This window comes from Synchiropus splendidus, chromosome 5 (genome assembly GCF_027744825.2).
Source record: "Synchiropus splendidus isolate RoL2022-P1 chromosome 5, RoL_Sspl_1.0, whole genome shotgun sequence".
NCBI classification, from domain to species: Eukaryota; Metazoa; Chordata; class Actinopteri; order Syngnathiformes; family Callionymidae; genus Synchiropus; species Synchiropus splendidus.
The window spans coordinates 13,875,671-13,881,670 of record NC_071338.1 but is presented as its reverse complement, the minus strand read 5'-3'; the positions used below and the strand labels follow the sequence as shown (position 1 = coordinate 13,881,670).

The window sequence follows — 6,000 nt, the reverse complement described above, 5'->3', positions numbered from 1 at the left end:
TATTGCTGTTTGTATTACATTTTTGAAAACAGCCTTATTTTATTTATTTAACTGTATTGCTGTTTGTTTAAGATTTTTGAAGACAGCTTTATTTTATTTATTTAACTGTATTGCTGTAATTGTTTTACATTTTTCAATAATGCACCTGGCCTAACTGGTTTGGGGATGTGCTTTGACCTTTACTTTTGGATTTCATCTAGGAAATGAAAAAATATATATATTAGTCACCGTTTTCCATGTGAGCGCAGCGGCGGGCCGGCAGGGGGAGCTGGCGTGCAGGCGCAGACACATTTGGCCAGCCGCAGTGGGCTGTTATGGTCTTATGCTGGTTCCGGGGCCGCTGGCAGCCTCCGTAAGCTCCGAGTCCAGAGAGTGATGCTCCGCCTGACAGCGTCGTCCCACACTGGTCCCCGCCGGAGGTGAAGCGGATATTCTCCAGGTAAGACAGCGATTCAATATCAATGTGTTTCATCTCCATTTGGTCGACACCGACGTGGTCTCTGCGTGCGGCGAGGATGAAAGCACAGCTGGTGCTGCTCCTCCATCAGCAGCATCTGCCTCAACAAAAGGGCGGTGAACCTCCTCCAAACCCTCTCACTTATCACAACTAGAATGGACATGACTTATCTGACCTCCAGTGCTGTCGACTCGGCCTCTCGGTATTTCTAAACGGATGAGAATGGTCGTCTCCATTGAGATCTTGCGATGAAGTCATGTTCTCTTGCTTCTTAACACCACACCCATGGACGCAGGTTATCGTCTTTTCTTCCTTTTGGAGAGTCACAGAAACAACCTCAAACTGTTTACTAAATGTCTGCTGTCTCTCTGTTGTAAGCCTGTCACACCGCTCCTCTCTAGCTGTATATATCTACTTGAGGTGACTGACGAAATGGGGTCAAATGATTGGTTTACGCTCACATCAGATCGTTGTCGTGGGGTTTGTGTTTGTATCGCTTGTGGTCTGCTGGGTACCACACTGTGCCAGCTCCTGAACACACAGCAGGGCACTTTATGTAAAAGGGCTTCGTCAGGCCACGTTTCATTTGTAACTCATCAAATCATTGTCTAGTATCATCTCCCATTAACTCATAAAGAGAAGCCTTTTTTTTTACGCTCAGAAGGCAAAAAAATCGGTAAAATGAGTTTTTATTCTTCTGTAGAATTCATGGTGCACATACTTCAGTCAGGACATTTTCACATAGGAAACAAGTGTATTAAAATGGTGATGAGAAGTGATAAGATTTCAAAGTAGGGAGTAGTCAGGAGACGATCGAGAAGGTTGCCATTATATGGGTGTAGTACAGGTGAGAGCGGTTCAGATGGAGCTAGTCAAAATTGAAATTACGACGGACCTCCAAACCAAAGTCATACTGAACCTTTAAATGTTTCAAACCAAAGAGGAAAGAAACAATTTTGATTGTGGGTGGAGGAAAAGCTTTATTTTATTCTGCAGCCGCTCGCTTCTCAAGCTTCAATCTGATAAGGTGGTGTGGTTTGTGCTGGAAAGAAAATCCTCCTCTCCGACCCTCCTGGTCTTGCATCTGTGTATACATTGCTTGTCATGGAATGTAGCTTTGAGTTCAGAATCTGCATTGACTTGTTATTTTCTTGTGACTAGTTGTACATTTGATATATCTTCTATAGTAGTTGTCATCTTGGGCTTGCTTTGTGTATAGTATTGTGACCTCAAACCCTAAATCTGTTGCTGCTTTACAACTGCTCTGAATAAATTTATCATAATTCATTCATTTTTTTGCCACAGTTGGTTGAGGATAATTGCTATGATTGTTTGTAAGACTGCTACTATCTCAGAGAGGTTTAATGGAAGGTCTAAATGGGTGTATACAGTGTGTTGACTTTCTACAGTTGGGTTGCCAGGTGCTCACACCCTGTGACCCCTGGGACTGTGTCCGTAACCCTTCCCACCACACTGGTTTCCTGCTCATTCCTCTTCCTCTTCACTCACCTGTTTCACTTCACCATCACAGCAGCAAGTAAATTCTTGCCGCTTAGGTCCCAAATGGAAAGACACACAACTGCTGGTATTCTAATCCCGCTGCAGCCAGAGGTGACAAAATTGAACTTCCAGCCTGCCTATTTATATGATAATGAGGGTGGAAATCTGCAATTTCATCTGTTTTCTTATTGAACAAATCAAGCAGTCCGGTGTCTGTTATCAGTAATCAATCTGCATTAGCATTATGGATAATGGTGGGATCCAGACTTCTTATATAATATCAGGAGAAGCATCTAATAAGCTTTACCGTGTGGGTGGAAGCGCCATCATCCACACTGGCAATAAATAAACAAACGTCTAAATGGACTGCTGAATCACTGTTTGAGAGAAAAATGCAAATTCAAGCTACTTTTCAAGTGGAAAATAAACAACTGAATGGTTGAACATTTGAACCTAGAGTCAGTGGTCTTTAAGCTCACTCAGTGCTCCAAGACGTATGCAAAGCAGTTCCCTTAACTCTGCCCCGTGAGATGTTTTTCTGTCAGACAATGTTTCTTTGCATATTGTCTCCTGAGGTAACTTATGCTGAAGTAGTCGTGATATGAACTCAAGGAAAGCTGGTGTCATTTTTATCCTCCATATATCCCGGCAGTGAAAATGTGCTGAACATCACCATACTGGCTCACTTGCATAAGAACATTTGAAACAGCTTTGTGGTGTAAAATGTCAGCCAAACAGAGTCATCATCTCTGACTGAACTATTTGCGCAGCAAAGTTGTTCTCAGCCTTCTCTAGGCCGTTTTGTCTTTGTCAAATGTAATACAACGAATTTCCTGTCACATGCAACAATTTTAATTTCGCTGCTGTATCGCAATACTGACTTTGTCACCAGCTGTGGTCATGACCTTTATGGGGAGGAGGAAAGATTTCATGTTCAAAAAATCATTTTGTCTTATCCAGAGATCTGTCCATCAGTCAGTCATGACTGTAGCTGAGATGTGCACCGTCCAAGAGGCTGTGTCTTCTGCACCATCATCAGTCATGAGGAGATTTTGTTGGTCTGTTGTGACAAGCTCAGTGACGTGAGTGTGAAGTGAGTGTCTTTGTGTGGACGGTGTGGACGCCTCCCTGGTGAGTAGGGGTGTAAGCAAATATTGAAACACTTAAAAATGGCAATACTTGATAGCACAATACGCCACATTTGAAGTCCACTGTATCAATCTTATCATGAAAATGTTTGGATGTGTGTTGAATGAAGTTCCAACCAGTGGTCAGCAGGGGAGTAATTCCACTCCCCCTTGAGCACCTTGTGATAGACAACTAGATCTTGGGAGTGTTCAAGCTTGTTTACAAATACTGTAATATATAGCAATACGTCATATTGGCACTCATGTATTTGGATATATATGTATTGTGTCAGCCGGGTAACCAATAAACAGCCCTGATCAGCCATAATATGATGACATAATACACATAATATGATTGAGATTACATCTCAAAGTTGTTCTGCATTCCCCCAGATGATTTGGATTATGTTTGCAGAGAGATAGAAGCTCCAGTAAGATGAGTTTTTATCTACTGTAGCTCATCTATTGGATCAAAATGTGCATTAGTTGTACTGCCCATTTGATAGTTAATGGCAGCTCTAGACTGGAGACGCCAAGGAACAGCTGCAATTTTGGCCACAGAAGTTTGACTATTCTGGCATGTTTGTGCATCTATCAATGAATTACAGACATGTTATTCTACAGTACTCATTGTGCTGCATCCAGCGCATGAATTTTTTTTTTTAGACTTTACACTCATTTTTGCACAAAAAAATGTACTTTTGTTGTACTGTCGCCTCCCCTGACCAATATTTGTGCATGCTTTTATGAAACAAACAGTTTGAGCAGTGACTTGCATCGTCTTCTTACTGTTTTGGCATTTTAGTTCACATCCACAGCACCGTATTCCCATCACTGGAAATACACAAGTTTTATTTTTAGCATTGCGACATTCATTAATGCACATCAAGGCTCCAGCGTTTTTATTTAATTTTTTTTTTCACCGTACAATTGCTCGCTTGCAGTAGTGAGCTATCACTGATGGTGTTATTTTGTCACAGGCAGCATTGTAGAATCCAGCTCATTAGCTACCGCATTTGTTAAAAGAGCTGCATGACATTAGCATTTCTGGAGAAACTCATCTCCTACCTTCATTGTTTGGAGACAAATTTGCATCTGGTGAATTTCTGCTTGTGCCGTGTGATGGCGGGAAGCAGTGCTTGACTGGTTAGATGCCTTTCTGTAGGAAACGAGGCAATTTTAACGTGTGATGAATACAAATAGTTCTGGTAGCAATTGTTTCTCGACAGAAAGAGATGTTTGATGGCTGACGGCACAGATGATGGTTCATCATTTTGTTGATAAACTGATGTGGAGAAAGCAGATGGTTGTTTGGTGAGTCAGAGAAGTGCACAGGGGTAGATGGTTAGGAGACGAAGACACAGTAATGGGAGCACAACAGTGGGAAGAAACAACGTCAGACATGAATGGGGAGAAATGCGTTTTCAGACTGCTGTCAGAAAATGTGGAAAATAACTGCATGTTATTATGCGTAGTGTAAAGCTAACCAGTGAGACTTAATGTGTGGTTTCCAAACAGGATTCGAGACAGTTGTCTGAACCTTTTGTCGTATGATCTCTGTGTCTGTACACTGTAACATGCATTTTAAACAAACATATTGATTTGGATACATATGTGACCATTGTCTTTCCGCATTTCACTATGTCCTCATAGAGAATGAGTTTGCATTGAGAGAGACACTCAGCACCTTCTCTTTATTTAGTTTAGTGCTGTTTCCCCATAACGGACGACACATCGGTGAATGAGTCCTTGGATTTTAATGACCAGTACAATGAAGCGTCACCGCACAACAGCTTGGTTATGTTTTAGGTGAAAGAGGATGATAGGAATCCAAGAAGCAAGTTGTTTTGAAGTGAGAAGTGAGAGAAGTGAAAGCGATAGCAGAAGATAATTTTGAGATGAGTGGGATCTTGTTTTTTTTTAAAGTCAACATTCGTAAAACATACAAACCAGCACTTTGTTTTGGCAGGAACCTGCTGAAATGGTACAATGCAGGTCAAACAGTACAGTATATCATGATATATTGTGGTATTGTAAAATAAAATGTTTATTCAGGAAAGAAATTCAGAGAACCTCCAACATTATGGACATAAAAACAAATTCATGACAAAAGATTCCTGGAATCCAGAATATATATGAGCTTGCATTGAAGGCCTGATACTAAGATTTAGTACATTTATCCCACTGGTTGTTTGTTGGTGCAACGTCGGCTAATGCAACAAAGTTTGTTGCATTAGCCAAAAAGCCAACCTGAACATCTCATGAAAAAATCATCATCTAACAACAGGTCTGCATCCTTCAATGAATGCTATGATGAAGGAAGGAAAAGGGAATTGTGTTTTTTAATTACAAATAGTCTGGCAGCATGCAAACCTGTTAACTTTGATTGATTTTATTTGGTTGCAGTTGACACACAGACTTGTTTCTTGTTTTGCCGTCTAAATGGCATCCACTATGCAGTGCCGTGCTTGTAGGTTTATTGTGTTCAATGACTGTGGGATAATTGGCTTGTGGCGGTCTTTTTTTTATCCTTCAATGACAGCTCGTCCTTTTATTGTGAGGCAGAATCCCCAAGCCTCAGATTGTTCACCTACAATAGGGAACGTGAGCCTCGTTTAGACCTTTGTGGAACAGTGTGTCCACCCCTGGTCGTGAGACAGGTTAGTTTCATCCTACTGTTGATATGCTGTTACTATAGTAATTGAATACAACTAACATCTTAAAACACAAAGTCTTTGCTTCCATTAAGCCTGTCAATATACAGGTTAACTGATGCTGAGGTTCCATCACTGGACTGAACACTTGCACAGGGACTCGTTGTTTAGCATGAGGAGCTGATGCAGGATGTTGCATGACTGAGTGCTTGCTTCCGACAAGTGGTCAGAGGCAGAGAATATAACTAATAAAACTGGAACA

General features: G+C 41.2%; 1 protein-coding gene across 3 annotated transcripts in view; it reads left to right on the top strand.

Moving 5' to 3' along the window:
- Positions 1-282: 282 nt before the first annotated feature.
- The window catches only part of apba2b (amyloid beta (A4) precursor protein-binding, family A, member 2b), a 42,621-nt gene continuing 36,903 nt past the window's right edge, over positions 283-6,000 (top strand). For 2 of the 3 annotated variants that reach the window (XM_053865556.1, XM_053865552.1), the window contains exon 1: positions 283-439. The gene's annotated coding sequence lies outside the window, so the exon portion shown is untranslated. Of the gene's footprint in view, positions 440-633; positions 753-6,000 lie in introns of those variants that run through there. The other variant, XM_053865555.1, reaches the window with a different exon arrangement.